This window comes from Salvelinus sp. IW2-2015, linkage group LG11, assembly GCF_002910315.2.
Source record: "Salvelinus sp. IW2-2015 linkage group LG11, ASM291031v2, whole genome shotgun sequence".
Lineage (NCBI taxonomy): Eukaryota > Metazoa > Chordata > Actinopteri > Salmoniformes > Salmonidae > Salvelinus > Salvelinus sp. IW2-2015.
In genome coordinates, this window is record NC_036851.1 from 1,651,269 (window position 1) to 1,669,547 (window position 18,279).

Here is an 18,279-nt window from a genome sequence, read left to right on the forward strand (position 1 = left end):
TCCAACATTATTGTGCATTAGCGCCCCCGCCTGTCCTAGCTTAAACATTTACCAATAGAAGTATAAAGAGGGGTTCCTGCAGATGTAGGAATGCCCACATGCGGGAACACCCCAAATTGCAGGCCGCAATTACACCAGTTTCCAATAACTAAATTCCCCCCTTGCACTCCTAAACAGTATTTTTTTTTTGGCAAAGGGTACAATGTACAAAACTCTTAGTTTTGGAACAGCAAACTGTATTGAGATCAAATGTTCCATTGATAAGAAGAATGTCGGCCAAAAGCCATATCACTCCATCTCCCACTGCCGGCCACTGGGCTTCTTCTCATCACCATATCTGAAAATGTCAACCGGATGCTTTACACGTATACATCCGTGAAATATCTGGCTCATTGTTCTGTGGCTGTACAGTCCAAACTTGTGAAACAGAAATGTCTATGATTGGTTCAGATGTGGTCCGGTCCAACCAAATTTGGTATTGTTTTGGTGCAGAGCTGATTAGAATAGTCAGTGTGTAGAATAATACCCATATATGCAAAGAATGATATTGCATATTTCTTCCATGGTGTACCTATTCAGGATAAGACACCATGAAGACAATGACATTCATATCCATAATTATGCATTTCTGTGTAGTACAGATCAGGGTCCGGATTCACAAAACATTACTTACAAAAAAAAGTAAGAAGTTTAAGGGAAAAAAATTTAAGTTCATAAGATAGTTTGTAAATGTAATTCCTCAAAATGTTCTTAGGAACTTCGTAAATATCTTATCTGGCATTGACATTAGTGACGTGCTTGAAACCAATAAATAAGCCTGTGACAGGATTTGGTTATTTCACACATTATAGCCATCAGACTAACTATATCAAAACCAAAAATAAATAACCAAGGAAAGCGCAATAAGAACTTCAGCAAACAAGAGCTTGACGTGATGGTGGAGGAAATAGCAGCCAGGAAAAGATTCCTATTGGAGGGACTTGATAACTGCGGGCTCACTGCAGAGACCAAAAAGAGAGGATGGGCGAGAGTGGCCGCGTCTGTGGCAAGGGACAGTGACGCCGTAAAAATGAGGTGGTGCTGGGAGACCATTCATGTTGACCAGCTGGAGGAGAAGGTGTCGTCCATGATAGGAGAGACGGTGGTAGAGGGCCTGCGCGACCGGTAAATTAGGTAACTACGTTAGCTAGCTAACGTGTAACGACATTATAGCAAACATAGCTAAATTATTTACAAATTGACGAGATAGCGCTAGCTATTTAACACTTCTAGAATATTGTATTATATTGTTAATTACTAGCTAGCTAGATAATGCGTGTTTAATTAGTTTTCTTGCTGTAATTAAATATCCGGTAGCCAACTGTGTGTGGCGCAAGAACACGTTCATGGTTACAAAAGTATCCATTCGTATCAAGACAAGGGTTTAGCTGTCCTAAAGTTAAATACATTTCCAAGAAGAAATCCTAAAACATTATTTTCAAGAAACCCATTTCTTCTTAATTTCCCCCCTGTTTCTTCATAAGAAAAAAAGGTAATAACACTTCCAATAACTTTGTTGAGGAATAGAAACTTTGCTTAAATTTCTTTAAGTCTATAGTTAAGGAAAAAATGGCAGTAAAGAAATTCATTTAACAAGATTTTGTGGATTATGTAATTCCGTTACCGTAATCTGATACCAGGTGTAAATACACTTCACTCACTGTAGCCTAGTTCAATAACAACAATATATTGTTTCAAACTCAAGGTGTCATATAGCGGACACCCCATTCTTTCTGTAGACATATTTTAATCTTAATTCGGTACAGATATTTAAGAGTTTTTGGGAAACGTCGCATAAAAAAACGAAGGAAGATTTTTTGCATAAAGATTCTAAACGTTAGCTAACGTTAGCCACCAAACTTTGCATCCACAGTTCTTCCAGTAAATTCGTTTTTCTTAAATGTTGTAAATTGTTCAACGTACTGCTAGTGCATAGAGTTGTACGGTTTTATTAAGCTTTGAAATAAATGCTATTTGTTTTGTACATTTTAAAGTGTAAATCATGGAATTGCTCCTAGCTAGCCTACGCTGTGGATGAAGTTGAGCATCAGTTCCATAATAATCAACGTGGATACTAGCTAGCCAGGCAATATCGGAGTTTGACATCGTGTGAGAATTGGGGTACTCACAACTCAGGATCTCCTGTCCACAGTCCAGATTGAGGATGGCCTGGACATGCAGGGTCTATCAGGCGCTGCGACAAACGGGCCTCAAATGCAGCAAGCTATTAAGCAACAGTGAGGTGGCTAGCTAAAGTAGCTAACTCGGTTAGCAATGTCTCATCGATTGTCTTCGCGACAGACGCGAGTTATTGAATTTTTCGATTAGGTTTAGCTTTCCACAAGCATCGCACTACAATCAATTCAGTTTCATTCTAATCTATTATTACTTTCAAAAGCAGTATTTACTTGGCTAGTTCCAGACTTTTCTTTCTCGAACATCTTGTTTACACACGAACCACTTCGCAGTGACTCTGCAACAACGCACTCTGCCCTGACGTAGAACACAGACGCTTCTTCTTCGGGTGGGGTTTATCGGCGGTTGGCATTCAACGTTATGGTGCACTACCGCCACTTACTGTACTGGAGTGTGGGCCAGAGATAGGGACTAAATCCTACCTGCCAGCCCCATTGCTCTTAAAAAATAAAAAATATTTGAGACTATATCTAATGACGTTCTACTCAATATACTCTTTAAACGAATTTCCTGTATCCCCTTCTCCCTCAAACTAGATCTCACCCTCTCTCTTTCCCTACAATAATGTTCACACTGTATCAATACATGCTCCACAGTCTCTGGTTCCTGGCAATACTCACATTTTCCTGTTGGATGCTTTCCTATCACATGTAAGATCTTATTCAACTGGCTGTGTCCCACCCTTAATCTTGGAAATACAGCCTCCCTCTCTTCTGTCTTTTCCTGCCGTTCTACACTCCCCAACTTTCCTCTGTACTGGAAATAAATGCCTGCTCTTAGTATCTCTATTCCACTGCTCCTGCTATTTCTCCACTATCACTGTCCATATCATACTTTTTGCCTCTACCTTGCTCATTGATACTACCACATCAACATCCCCACTACTTAGTGCTTGTTTATCCAGTACATCAACTGCCTCATTCCCCTCCACCCCCACATGAGCTCAGATCCATGTAAATATTATCTGTATACCCATTTGTTAACTCCTGCCATGGTTTTGTAGCACCTCATGAAAGCAGGTCTTGTCTGCTATGTGATATAAAGGACTAGAGACTCCTCAGCACTGCACATTAATCAGAGTAAATAACTACTCTTTCTAGCTTAATTTCCTCCACCCACTGCAAGGTCAACAGTATGGCCATCGTCTCTGCCGTATATACAGCCAGATGATCTGTAATACGTTTCCTGACTCTCACCTCACATTCCTGCACTACAAGTACTGACCCAGTACGTCCTGTCCTTGGATCTTTTGAACCATCTGTGTATATGGCCACAAAATTCTGATACACAGTATCCAGACGTCGCTTAAACAAATCAGATGGATCAACACCCTCCCTATCTTTCTGTAGTCTCTCCAATACATCTAGATCTACTACTGGAGGTGGGAGTAACCATGATGGAATAACAGGGATAGCTACCGTTGGACTAAACTCCCTTCCATACAGTCCCATCTCCTTTGCCTGGTTATTACCCACCCACCCAAAGCTCGTGTTCTGTCTTCACTCATGTTCCCAGCATGCCTTTAAAATCCCTTTCGCAGGATGAGATACCCCATGTCCCTGTAGGCTGACCCAATAATTCATTGCCAGCTGCTGTCTCCTAATCTGCAATGGCATTTCCCCCATCTCCACCTGTAGTGCAGCCACAGGGGACATCCGAAACGCCCCACTCCATATTCTGAGTCTTGTCCCTGTATGACATCTAGCCTTTCCAATGATGTACGGGCTGCCGAACCATACGCTATACTGCCATAGTCTATTACAGATCGGATCAATGCAACATATGGTCTTTAATGAGGCAGGCGGCAGGGTAGCCTAGTGGTTAGAGCATTGGGCTAGTAACCGAAAGGTTGCAAGTTCGAATCCCCGAGGTGACAAGGTACAAATCTGCCCCTGAACAAGGAAGTTAACCCACTGTTCCTAGGCCGTCATTGAAAATAAGAATTTGTTCTTAACTGACTTGTCTAGTTAAATAAGGTAAATAAATACTCTGTCAGACAGCGCATCACATTTAGTACCTTCTTACACTTTCCCACCACTCTCTCAATGTGTTCTGCCCAGGTCATTCTAGCATCAAAGTATCCCCAAGGTACATGGAGTCCCCCACCATCTCCATATAACCTCAAGCATACCTCATCTCCCACCTTCCTCCTGGTAAAGAACACTGTCTGAGTTTTCTCTACAGAGAACATGAATCCCCACATTAATACCCACTGCTCTACCTCATCAATTGCTTCCTGTACCTTCCTGACTATATATGGCACATTTCTTCCTCTCATCCATAAGGCCCCATCATTTGCAAATAATGACCTCCCAATATCCGGCTGTACTTGAGAGTAAACATCATTGATCATGATTGAGAACAACAGAGGACTAATCACGCTTCCCTGTGGTGTACCATTATCCATCGTGTAGCTGTCTGAGAGAGACTTCCCCACCCAAACAGGAAATCCTTTATGCAGTTGTACGTTCTTCCTCCTACCCCCATAATATCAAGCTTGATTAACAACCCCTCCTTCCATATCATATCATATGCCTTCTCCACATCAAAAAAATACAGTTAACAACAGTCTCCTTGTTCACCTGAGCCTTCCTGACCTCTGCTTCTAAGCAGAGCACTGTTGCTCTGCTTAGAAGCAGAATCCACTCTAATGTGGCGATACTAACCCCCTGCTCTCCAGGAAGTAAGTTAGCCAGGGGACTTTGAAGCATCTATGTGCCGATCTTGGAGTAAACTGACGATAGCAAAGATTATAGCAAACACCACAGAAACAAAATTGGTGCTCGCTAGCTCTGCAAATTCAGCTATTGTGGGAAGCCAGCCAATATAAAACAAAAACATAAACTATATTCAAAATACAAAAGGTTGCAGCATATGTTGTGTAAATGGTGAACTCATACAGCTACCCTTGTAGACGATGGAAGCCCATCTCCTACTGTAAATAGCCTGCACACTGTGTGTGTAGCCAACCAGCCAGGTAGAAAAATGGCAGAGAAAAGACAGACATCAGAGCATTTTTCAGTACACCAAAACACAAAGAAAGAACCCTAGTAGCCTAATATCTCAAAGACTATTTGATAAAATGTTCATAAGAAAGAAGTGAATCAGAAGTTTTTTTGACTCAATGGAGGAACGTAGTCAGAGAAATGCTGATGAATGTCTTGCTCTAGCTGTGTATGCAACTGGTTCACCTCTGATGCTCACAGGCAATGTGTATTGGAAGAGATTTCTGAATGTTCTTCGCCCAGCACACACCCCTCCAACCAGACATGCTTTCTACTCATTTGCTGGATGCAGAGTTCAACAGCGTTCAAGTGAAGGTCAAGCAAATCATAGAGAAAGCAGACTGTATTGCAATCATCTCTGATGGGTGGTCGAATGTTCGTGGGGAAGGAATAATTAACTTTTTGTGGGCCGGTGGCAGTATTCGGTATTTCAGATGACTGATGTGCCCAAAGTAAACTGCCTGTTACTCAGGCCCAGAAGCCTTTATATGCACATAATTTGTAGTATTGGGTAGAAAACACTATGAAGTTTCCAAAACTGTTAAAATAATGTCTGTGAGTATAACAGAACTGATATAGCAGGCGAAAACCCGAGGAGAATCCATCCTGTAAAAACATTTTTTGAGCTCACCACTCATTATAATGGCTGTCTATGGGTATATCAAAGGAATACCTCCCAGATTGCAGTTCCTAGGGCTTCCAGTAGATGTCAACAGTCTTTAGAAAGAGTTTCAGGCTTGTTTTTTGAAAAATTAGCTAGAATTTGTAGTTTTTCTAAGTGGCTCCCATTTTGGCTGTAGTGTTGTGGCGCGCGTCGGTGAGGGCGCGCACTTCGTTATCTCCAGTAATGAACATGCTATTCTCCGTCTTAAATTTGTATAGTTTATTTACATATTAGGGTGCCTGAGGATTGTTTAGAAACGTTGTTTGACTTGTTTGGACGAAGTTTATTGGTAACCTTTGGTATTCATGTGTATGCATTTTGAACAAGGGAAACCGGTGGATTACTGAATCAAGCACTCCAACTAAACTGACTTTTTTGGGATATTAAGAAGGATTTTATTGAACAAAATGACCATTTGTTAAGTAGCTGGGAACCTTGGGATTGCAAAAAGAGGAAGATCTTCAAAGGTAAGTGATTTATTTTATCGCTATTTCTGACTTTCGTGACGCCTCTGCTTGGTTGGAAAATGTTTGTCATGCTTTTGTATGCGGGGTACTGTCCTCAGATAATTACATGGTATGCTTTCGCCGTAAAGCCTTTTTGAAATCTGACAAAGCGGCTGGATTAACAAGAAGTTAAGCTTTTAAACGATGTAAGACACTTGTATTTACATGAATGTTTAATATTACGATTTTGTATTTTGAATTTAACTACATCTCAACCACTATTCTACAAGAGCACAGACACAAGGGATAACAGGCACACCGGTCTCTACATTGCAGATGAACTGAAGGCAGTCATCAATGACCATGGACCACAGAATGTATTTGCACTGGTGACAGACAATACTGCGAACATGAAGGCTGCTTGGTCTAAGGTGGAGGAGTCCTACCCTCACATCACACCCATTGGCTGTGCTGCTGATGCATTGAATATGCTCCTCAAAAGACATCATGGCACTGAAAACAATGGATACACTCTACAAGAGAGCAAAGGAAATGGTTAGGTATGTGAAGGGTCATCAAGTTATAGCAGCAATCTACCTCACCAAGCAACGTGAGAAGAATAAGAGCACCACATTGAAGCTGCCCAGCAACACCCGTTGGGGTGGTGTTGTCATCATGTTTGACAGTCTCCTGGAGGGGAAGGAGTCTCTCCAAGAAATGGAGTCTGCTGATATGGACAGCCCCATCAAGAGGATCCTCCTGGAAGATGTATTTTGGGAGAGAATGGTAAGCAGCCTGAAGATCCTGAAACCTACAGTATAGCAGTAGCCATTGCATGGATTGAGGGATACAATGCCATCCTGTCTGATGTTCAGACTATGCTTGCAGATGTAAGATAATAAATCCTTACTGCCCTGCCCACTTCACTGTTGCTCCAAGCAGAGGAAACTGCAGTTCTGAAATACATCATAAAGCGTGAAGACTTCTCCCTGAAACCCATACACGCCGCAGCGTACATGTTGGACCCCAAGTATGTTGGCAAGAGCATCCTGTCTGGTGCAGAGATCAACAAGGCCTATGGTGTCATCACTACCATGTCTCGCCACCTTAGCCTGGATGAGGGCAAGGTTCTTGGCAGTCTGGCGAAGTACACTTTCAAGCAAGGGCTTTGGGATGGAGATGCAATATGGCAGTCGTGCCAACATATCTCATCAGCCACCTGGTGGAAGGGACTTTGTGGATCTGAGACTCTTTCCCCTGTTGCCTCCATCATCCTTCCGAATTCCACCAACATCAGCCACCTCAGAGCACAACTGGTCCTGTGTTTGGGAACACACACACCAAAGCACGCAACAGACTGACAATACAAGGGTTGAAAAATTGGTGGCCATCCGGGCAAATTTTTGTATTTTTTGAGCCTGACAATGAGCCATCCTCAACATTGGAAAGTGACAGTGAAGATGAGGCCTCAGTCTGATGTTCAAGAGGTGGACATCGGGAGGTCCAGGGAGAAGACATGAAGCCTGAGAGGAGACAACCAAAGCTTTAGTTTCTAGACTATCATTTTACAGATGTATGTTGAAAATGTTTTTTAGGAGATGCGATGGTCATTAGGGATCATTCAATATTCCCGTTATTTTGTTTTCAGTGAAATCAGCCCATGTGAAGAGTGAAATCATTTAATTAAAGTTCAATTCGTACTAAGTAGTTTTTTATTTCTATTGAAGGATTTAATCATTTGCAATTATGTCTACTTATGAAAGGTAAAAGGTCTATGTTTCGTTCCCATATTGATATGGTAAATATATTCAGTGCAAAAAACATCAACATTTAAAGGTATTAATATTCATTTTGCATATATTTCCGTTAATTCCACGGAAAGTTTCCACCTCTGAATATTCCCCAAAATGTGTGCAACCCTAATGGCCACTTAGGAAAGGTTTTAAGAGCATGTTGAATCAATTGCCACGTCCGAAGATACACATCTGACCATCCTGAAACCCCTATGTCCAACAAGCAAAACCTGACACAGCAAGGGGAGGGTCGGGTGGGCTTCTTACGGCGGCGGCCTCGGGTGCGGGACGTGACCCCACTCACTCCATAGTCAATACCCGCTTTGGTGGCGCCCTTGGAGCGGGGACCTCGCAGCGGGTCCCGGACCGAAGACCATCGTAGAGAGCGCACTGGACGGAGGGGCGCCTCTGGACTGAGGGGCGCTTCTGACTGGGGGCGCTCGGTCTGAGGCGCCTCTGGACTGAGGGGCGCCTCTGGACTGAGGGTAGCTCCGGACTGACGGGCAGCTCCGGACTGACGGCAGCTCCGGACTGACGGGCAGCTCAGGATTGAGGGGTAGCTCAGGACTGAGGGGTAGCTCAGGACTGAGGCGGTAGCTCAGACTGAGGGGTAGGCTCGGACTGAGGGTAGCTCAGGGACTGAAAGGGCAGCCGGGACTGACGGGGCAGCTCCGGACTGAGGGGCAGCTCCGGACTGAGGGGCAGCTCAGGACTGAGGGCAGCTCCGGACTGACGGGCAGCTCCGGACTGGCAGGCGGCTCTGGCGGCTCCTGACTGGCGGGCGGCTCCTGACTGGCGGGCGCGCTCTGGCGGCTTCCTGACTGGCGGGCGGCTCTGGTGGCTCCTGACTGGCGCACTGCGGGCTCCTGACTGGCGAGCGCTCTGCGCTCTGACTGGCGAGCGGCTCTGGCGGCTCGACTGGCGAGCGGCTCTGGCGGCTCCTGACTGGCAGCGGCTCTGGCGGCTCCTGACTGACGGACGGCTCTAGCGCTCAGGACAGACTGGCGGCTCAGGACAGACCGGCGGCTCAGGCGGCGCTGGACAGACGGGCGGCTCAGGCGGCGCTGGACAGACGGGCAGCTCAGGCGCGCTGGACAGACGGGCAGCTCAGGCGGCGCTGGACAGACGGCAGCTCAGGCGGCGCTGGACAGACGGCAGCTCAGGCGGGCGCTGGACAGACGGGCAGCTCAGGCTTGCCGAGGCGCACTGTAGGCCTGGTGCGTGGTTCCGGAACTGGTGGTACGCGGCTGGAGACACTCACCTCAAAGCGAGTGCGGGGAGAAGGAACAGGCATACTGGACTGCCGAGGCGCACTATAAGCCTGGGTGCCGGCACTGGTGGTACCGGGCTGGGGGCACGCACCTCAGGCGAGTGCGAGGAGCGGTAACAGGGAGTACTTGGACCCTGGAGACGCACAGTAGGCCTGGTGCGTGGTGCCGAACTGGTGGTACCGGCTGGGGACACACACCTCAAGGCTAGTGCGGGGAGCAGGAACAGGGCATACTGGACCCTGGAGGCGCACAGGAAGCCTGGTGCATGGTGCCGGAACTGGTGGTACCGGGCTGGGAACACGCACCTCAGGGCTAGTGCGGGGAGGAGGAACAGGGCGTACAGGGGCTCTTCAGACGCACAGGAAGCCTGGTGCGTGGTGTTGGCACTAGTGGTACTGGGCTGGGGACACATACCTCAAGGCGAGTGCGGGGTGCTGGAACTGGAGGCCTGGTTCGTGGCGCCGGCACCGGAGGACTGGTGCGAGGGTCTGCCACAGGAGAGCTGGTGCGTGGGGCTGCCACAGGAGAGCTAGTACGTGGGGCTGCCACAGGAGGTGCAGGACTAGGGAGGCGCACAGGAGGCCTGGTGCGTGGGACTGGCACTGTCATTACCAGACGGTTTACACGCACCTCAGGACGAGTATGGAGAGCTGACTCAGGTAACATCAAATCCCGGACACGCTCTGTCGGGCGGATGTCGTTTCTCATGCACCAACACAGCAACTCTCTCATTTCACTCTCCTCCAATTTCCCCATTAATTCCTTCACAGTCTCTGCTTCCCTCCCCTTGCTCACCTCCAATTCCACCCCGGCTGGCTCTGGTTCCATCTTCGGCTCCTCACGGTAAGCACGGGAAGTTGGCGCAGGTCTCCTACCTGAACTCGCCACACTCCCCGTGTGCCCCCTCCCAAGAATTTTTTGGGGCTGCCTCTCAGGCTTCCAGCCGCGCTGCCGAGCTAACTCCTCATAATGCCGCCTCTCGGCTTTCGCTGCCTCCAGCTCTGCCTTGGGGGGGCGATATTCACCCGGCTGTTCCCATGGTCCCTTGCCGTCTAATATTTCCTCCCAAGTCCATTGCTCCACAAAGCGCTGTTCCTTCCTTTCACGCTGCTTGGCCCGGTTGTGGTGGGTTATGCTGTCACGTTTGTCGTTTGGTTGAAGAGAGGAGGACCAAGGCGCAGCGTGATAGTAATACATTCTTCTATTTATTTACCGAAATGAAGAACACTTGACAAACTATACAAAACAACAAACGAACGTGAAGCTATATACGAAAAGTGCAGACACAGGCAACTTACACATAGACAATAACCCACGAAATCCTAAAGAATATGGCTGCCTAAATATGGTTCCCAATCAGAGACAATGATAAACAGTTGCCTCTAATTGAGAACCAGTCCAGGCAACCATAGACATACAAACACCTAGACTAGAAAACACCCCATAAACATACAAAACCCCTAGACAAGTCAAAACACATAAATCCCCCATGTCACACCCTGACCTAACCAAAATAATAAAGAAAACAAAGATAACTAAGGCCAGGGCGTGACAGTAGCCTACTGTACCTGTTCATTTTCCTGGGCTTTCGAGTTTGGTGTTAAACAGGCATCTGATGATAGTGTTTGCGAATAGCACTGTCCGTGACCAAAATCCCCAAGTCTATCAGTATTTTTGAAATGTCTCCAGTAGATTTTCCATTCCTGCTGAAAGCCCTAATCTGCTCACTTAAAAGAATAGAGATCCTGGTCATGGTGCTACAGTATAATCAAAGTGAGGACAATCGGCAATCTGCTGTATACTTATAGCCTATTGTAACCTGAAAGTCACGCCTTTCCTCACCCGCCCAAAACTCCACTCTTAACACAATTACCATTCAAAAACGAGCTGTTAATCAAAAACAAATCACATTGCGACCAAAGAGAACAGACGAAATGGACATTGTTTTCATCAAGCCAGCTTCTTTCTATGGTGCTACCTGTTCCAGGGTTAGGACTGTAACCACCAGAGGACTTTAAAATGAGCCGGAGCTGAGAGGATCACCAAAACTAAAGGCAGTTTGGTTTCAGAGAATTTTATATAAAAAAGAGAAGGCATGTAGCTTATCAATGTGTAGGCATACTGTATAATAAAAACAATAATTGTGTACTAAAAACGTGAATGTGTTTTTGCAGAGCCTCCAAACATGCCGGCAACCATCCGTGAAGATCAGTGGACAAAGGGCTGGACAACGGGCCGCTCCGAAAAAACACATGGTTGCCAAGAAAGTGGTTAGTTAAGCTAGATTCTTAAAATGTGTTTTTGTATGTTGGAGTCACTTTTAATTCTTAATTGATCTACCGTTTCTATCATAGGCCACTGTAATCGATGGGGGCTCAGGGCGGTACCATTCTGCTCATCTGATGAAGATGAGGGCAGAGATACGGGCGACAGCTGATACATTGGTCCAGAGCCAGGCGATATTGGCGGAGAGTCACTCCTCATTAGCGGAGAGTCAGGCGGCATTGGCGGAGAGTCAGGTGGAGAATGACACGTTGAAAAGGGCGAGGAATGAGATGGAGTCACAATCCATGCCAGGCACACCTATGAGCTCTGGAACTCCACCTCAGACAGGCAGAGTCAACATACGTGGCGGGTTCGTCAGGTCTTCGGTTCACCCTGACATTTCCATTCCTCTTCTGACAACAGAACTTGACCAACTGCTCACCAGGCACAGCAAGGTCCGCCCTGACCGTTATGCGGTTTTGCTATTCTAAGGATGTGTAACCGAAGAGAGATACCACGAGTGGGCACAGAATACAAACTGGGATGGATCCTGAGGCAAATGTGGTGCACCCGTGAACCTCCAGGTGTTCATCATTAATACTGTGTCTCAGAAGTTTCTGTCCATGACTGATGCAACCCGAAAAAGCATTTAAGACAGAGTTAATGAGTACTTGAGGTCACTGAGAAAGTCTGGACATGGCCTGCTCACCCTTATGTAAGGAATTAGGCACCTTCCCATGGTTACTACGGTATGTACTGTATGCTATGTTTATTAATAATAATTAATTCAAAATTAAATAAAATCTCCTTTGGATCTGTGAGAATATCTAATGGTGTCATGTTTTGTCATTGATCATCATGTCTTGTCCCTGTGCTTCCCTCTGCTGGTCTTATTAGGTTCTTTCCCTCTTTCTATCCCTCTCTCTCCCCCTCCCTCTCTCCCTCTCTCGCTCTCTCTCTCTATCGTTCCGTTCCTGCTCCCAGCTGTTTCTCATTCTCCTAACGACCTCATTTACTCTTTCACACCTGTCCCCTATTTTGCCTCTGATTAGAGTCCCTATTTCTCTTGTTTTCCGCTTCTGTCCTTGTCGGATTCTTGTTTGATGTTTGCTGTTCTGTGTCCTTGTTCCGCCCTGTCGTGTTTTTGCCTTCTTCAGATGCTGCGTGTGAGCAGGTGTCTATGTCAGCTACGGCCTGTGCCTTCCAGTAGCGACCTGCAGTCTGTGGTCGCGGTCCAGTCGTTCCTCTCTACTGACGAGAGGATTTCAGTTTCCTGTTTTGATTTACCTTTGATAATATCCAGGAGTATCATTATTTGTTTAAGACTGGAAATTAAGACTCTGTTTCTATTACGTCGCTTTTGGGTCCTCATTCACCAGCATAACAGAAGAATCCGACCAAGATGGACCAGCGCACTGATTCTTCTCATCACTGCCGTCGAGATCCAGGGAGCAATGCTCGGCAGACACGAGCAGGAATTGTCTGCTGCTCGTCATGCCGTTGAGACCCTGCCGCCCAGGTCTCCGATCTCTCAGGACAGTTTCAGAGTCTTCGTCTCGTGCCACCAGCTACTTCCTGTCTCCGAGTCTCCGGAACCTAGGGTTAATAACCCACCATGTTACTCTGGGCAGCCCACTGAGTGTCGCTCCTTTCTCACCCAGTGTGATATTGTGTTCTCTCTCCAGCCCAACACATACTCTAGAGAGAGAGCTCGGATCGCTTACGTCATATCACTCCTTACTGGTCGGGCTCGGGAGTGGGGCACAGCTATCTGGGAGGCAAGGCTGAGTGTTCTAACGTCTAACTTTAAAGAGGAGATGATACGGGTTTTTGATCGTTCAGTTTTTGGGAAGGAGGCTTCCAGGGTCCTGGCTTCCTATGTCAGGTGATCGATCCATAACGGATTACTCTATAGAGTTTCGTACTCTTGCTGCTCCAGTGACTGGAACGAGCCGGCGTTGTCGCTCGTTTTCTGGAGGGACTCCACGCTGAGGTTAAGGATGAGATTCTCTCCCGGGAGGTTCCTTCCAGCGTGGACTCTTGATTGCACTCGCCATCCGCATAGAACGACGGGTAGATCTCGTCACCGAGCTCGTGGAGGAGAGCTCGCTGTTAACGGTGTTTCCCCTCTCCGCATCTCAACCATCTCCTCCCACCGGCTCAGAGACTGAGCCCAGCAGCTGGGAGGTATTCGCATCTCGACTAAGGAGAGGGAACGGAGAATCACCAACCGCCTGTGCCTCTATTGCGGTTCTGCTGGACATTTTGTCATGTCCAGTAAAAGCCAGAGCTCATCAGTAAGCGGAGGGCTACTGGTGAGCGCTACTACTCAGGTCTCTCCATCAAGATCCTGTTCTACCTTGCGGTCCATCTACGCTGGACCGGTTCGGCTGCTTCCTGCAGTGCCTTGATAGACTCTGGGGCTGAGGTTGTTTTTGGACGAAGCATGGTCGGGACATGACATTCCTCTCAGACAGTTAGGAAGTCCACGCCCATGTTCGCCTTAGATGGTAGTCTTCTCCCAGTATCAGATGTTGAGACACTACCTTTAACCCTCACAGATATGGTAACCACAGGGAGACCATTTCCTTTTTGATTTTTTCGTTCACCTTTTACACTGTTGTTTGGGTCATCCTGGCTAGTATGTCATAATCTCTATTATTTGGTCTAGTAATTCTATCCTATCCTGGAACGTTTCTTGTCTGTGAAGTGTGTAATGTCTGCTATCCCTCCTGTTTCTTCTGTCCCTCTCTTCAGGGAACCTGGTGATTTGACAGGAGTGCCGGAGGAATATCATGATCTGCGCACGGTCCTCAGTCGGTCCAGAGCCAACTCTCTTCTCCTCACCGGTCGTATGATTGTTGTATTGATCTCCTTCCGGGACCTCTCCCCCTCGGGTAGACTATACTCTCTGTCGGCTCCGAACGTAAGGCTCTCGAGGATATCTGTCTGTTTCTCTCGACGCCGGTACGGTGTACGTGGTGCCTTCTTCCTCTCCGCCGGAGCGGGGTTGTTTTTTTAAGAAGAGACGGTACTCTGCGCCCCTGCGTGGATTATCGAGGGTTGAATGACATAACGGTTAAGAATCGTTATCCGCTTCCCCTTATGTCGTCAGCCTTCGAGATTCGCAGGGAGCCAGGTTCTTACTAAGTTGGACCTTCGTAACGCTTACCATCTCGTGCGCATAAGAGAGGGGACGAGTGGAAAACGGCGTTTAACACTCCGTTAGGGCATTTTGAATACCGGGTTCTGCCGTTCGTCTCGCTAATGCTCCAGCTGTCTTTCAGGCATTAGTTAATGATGTACTGAGAGACATGCTGAACATCTTTGTTTTCGTTTCCTTGACGATATCCTGATTTTTCACCGTCACTCGAGATTCATGTTCAGCACGGTTCGACGTGTACTCCAGCGCCTTTTAGAGAATTGTCTCTACGTGAAGGCTGAGAAGTGCGCCTTTCATGTCTCCTCGTGTCACATTTCTCGGTTCTGTATTTCGCTGAAGGCATTCAGATGGATCCCGCTAAGGTCCAGGCTGTCACGATTGGCCCTTCCCCAAGTCACGTGTCGAGTTGCAGCGCTTTCTCCGTTCGCTAATTTCTATTCGGCGTTTCATTTCGTAATTTCGGTCAAGTGGCTGCCCTCTCACAGCTTTGACTTTCTGTCAAGACTTGCTTTAAGTGGTCCGGTTCCGCCCAGGGAGCTTTTGATCTCCTTCAAGAGCGCTTTTACTTCCGCCCCTATCCTTGTTACTCCTGAGCGTCACTAAACAATTCATTGTCGAGGGTTGACGCTTCAGAGGTGGGCGTGGGAGCCATTCGTGCTCAGCGCTTCCATTCTGACGTAAGGTCCATCCTTGCGCTTACTTTTTCATCGCCTGTCCTCGGAACGCAACTATGATGTGGGTAACCGCGAACTGCTCGCCATCCGCTTAGCCATAGGCGAATGGCGACAGTGGTTGGAGGGGGCGACCGTCCCTTTTGTCGTTTGGACTGACCATAAGAACTTGAGTACATTCGTTCTGCAAACGACTTAATGCACGTCAAGCTCGTTGGGCGTTGTTTTCGCTCGTTTCGAGTTCGTGATTTCCTATCGCCCGGGAAATAAGAACACCAAGCCTGATGCCTCTATCCCGTCTCTTTAGTTCTTCGGTGGCTTTCCGACCCCGAGGGGATTCTCCCTGAAGGGCGTGTTGTCGGGTTGACTGTCTGTGGAATTGAGAGGCAGGTAAAGCAAGCACTCACTTCACTGCGTCGCCGCGCGCTTGGCTAGTAACCTTCTGTTCGTTCCTGTCTCTACTCGTCTGGCTGTTCTTCAGTGGGCTCACTCTGCCAAGTTAGCTAGCCACCCCGGCGTTCGGGTACGCTTGCTTCTATTCGCCAGCGGTTTTGGTGGCCTACTTCAGGAGCGTGACACGCGCCGTTTCGTGGCTGTTGTTCGGACTGCGCGCAGACTAAGTCAGGTGACTCTCCTCCTGCCGGTCGTCTCAGACCGCTTCCCATTCCTTCTCGACCAGGTCTCACATCGCCTTAGACTTTATTACCGGTCTGCCTTCGTCTGCGGGGAAGACTGTGAGAGCCGCAAATAAACGTAGGATTAAGAATCCTAGGTATTGTCGCGGTCAGAGAGTGGTGCTTTCCACTCGTAACCTTCCCTTACGACAGCTTCTCGCAAGTTGACTCCGCGGTTCATTGGTCCGTTCCGTGTCTCTCAGGTCGTCATCCTGTCGCTGTGCGACTGCTTCTTCCGCGACATCTTCGTCGCGTCCACCCTGTCTTCCATGTCTCCTGTGTCAAGCCTTTTCTTCGCGCCCCCATTCGTCTTCCCTCCCCCCCCCCGTCCTTGTCGAGGGCGCACCTATTTTCAAGGTACGGAAGATCTTGGACATGCGTTCTCGGGGACGTGGTCACCAGTACTTAGTGGTTTGGGAGGGTTACGGTCCTGAGGAGAGGAGTTGGGTTCCATCTCGGACGTGCTGGACCGTTCGTTGATTGATGATTTCCTTCGTTGCCGCCAGGGTTCCTCCTCGAGTGCGCCAGGAGGCGCTCGGTGAGTGGGGGGGTACTGTCATGTTTTGTCATTGATCATCATGTCTTGTCCCTGTGCTTCCCTCTGCTGGTCTTATTAGGTTCTTTCCCTCTTTCTATCCCTCTCTCTCCCCCACCCTCTCTCCCTCTCTCGCTCTCTCTCTCTATCGTTCCGTTCCTGCTCCCAGCTGTTTCTCATTCTCCTACGACCTCATTTACTCTTTCACACCTGTCCCTATTTTGCCTCTGATTAGAGTCCCTATTTCTCCCTCCTGTTTTCCGCTTCTGTCCTTGTCGGATTCTTGTTTGATGTTTGCTGTTCTGTGTCCTTGTTCCGCCCTGTCGTGTTTTTGCCTTCTTCAGATGCTGCGTGTGAGCAGGTGTCTATGTCAGCTACGGCCTGTGCCTTCCAGTAGCGACCTGCAGTCTGTGGTCGCGTCTCCAGTCGTTCCTCTCTACTGACGAGAGGATTTCAGTTTCCTGTTTTGGATTTACCTTTGATAATATCCAGGAGTATCATTATTTGTTTAAGACTGGAATAAAGACTCTGTTTCTATTACGTCGCTTTTGGGTCCTCATTCACCAGCATAACAAATGGAAAATGCCCCTTAGATATTAATTTAGAGTCCTCCAATCCTCTAAATGTAATTATTGGCAGAGTGTCACGTCATTGAAGAAAATATTTTCCGATATACTGTAGGCCTACCATAGGTGAAATGAGTCACTAGTATTGAGTAATGTCTAATGAAGGCAAACAATTTAGAATCCTCCAATCCTGTAGCCTACTCCCGACAATCACGTTGTACTGGCTTTATTTACAAATTAGTGAGAATGTCTCACCATGTTTAAGCATTGCCTTTTTCTTGCTCACTCTAGGTTAAATGAAAACTACATTTCCAATATATTGTTACTTTTTAAACAAAGCAATTATTATAATTAATTAATTTCGAATTTGTCAAATTATATAAAATGTAGATATTCTCAGATATTCTCACAGATCCTAACGGAAAATGCCCCTTAGATATTAATTTAGAGTCCTCCAATCCTCCAAATGTAAATATTGGAAGAGAGTCACGTCATTGAAAAAACACACCTACTGTACTCATTCCAGGATTTTTCAATATTTTTACTATTTTCCACATTGTAGAATAATAATGAAGACATCACATCTATGAAATAGCACATTTGGAAACAGTTAAAAACAAATTCTTATTTACAAGGACAGCCTACTCCTTCCTCCCCAACGGGGAATTGAACCCCAGTCTCCCACTTGCCCCACATCCTGTAGTACAGACATGGCCTGCTCTCCCTTATGTAAGGAATTAGGCACTTTCCCATGTTTACTACAGTATGTATTGTAGACTGCACAGTAGCCTGATAAACAAATAAACACATTTCGTTAATAAAATAATGATAAAAAATACTCTTTCAAAATGCAGATGTTGATTTAGTTATGGATCCATAACAAATTACAATGGGAATAGATATCACTGATTTACAGAAATATTGGAACAAAGTTGTCTAATGAAGGCAAACAATTTAGATTCCTCCCATCCTGTAGCCTACTCCCGACCGT

At 46.9% G+C, this 18,279-nt stretch overlaps 1 protein-coding gene and 1 long non-coding RNA gene across 4 annotated transcripts in view; one reads left to right on the top strand and one right to left on the bottom strand.

Annotated features, from left to right (window-relative positions):
* Positions 1-2,538, bottom strand: part of oser1 (oxidative stress responsive serine-rich 1) — a 30,141-nt gene extending 27,603 nt beyond the window's left edge. Inside the window, exon 1 of one of the 3 annotated variants that reach the window (XM_023995801.2) lies at positions 2,169-2,538. The gene's annotated coding sequence lies outside the window, so the exon portion shown is untranslated. The remainder of the gene's footprint in view (positions 1-2,168) is intronic. The other 2 variants (XM_023995798.2, XM_023995800.2) reach the window with 2 other exon arrangements.
* Positions 547-12,476, top strand: LOC111969649 (uncharacterized). The gene is made up of 3 exons (XR_002878031.2): positions 547-1,173; positions 11,589-11,684; positions 11,769-12,476. It is a non-coding gene; the product is annotated as an uncharacterized lncRNA (long non-coding RNA).
* Positions 12,477-18,279: the final 5,803 nt, after the last annotated feature.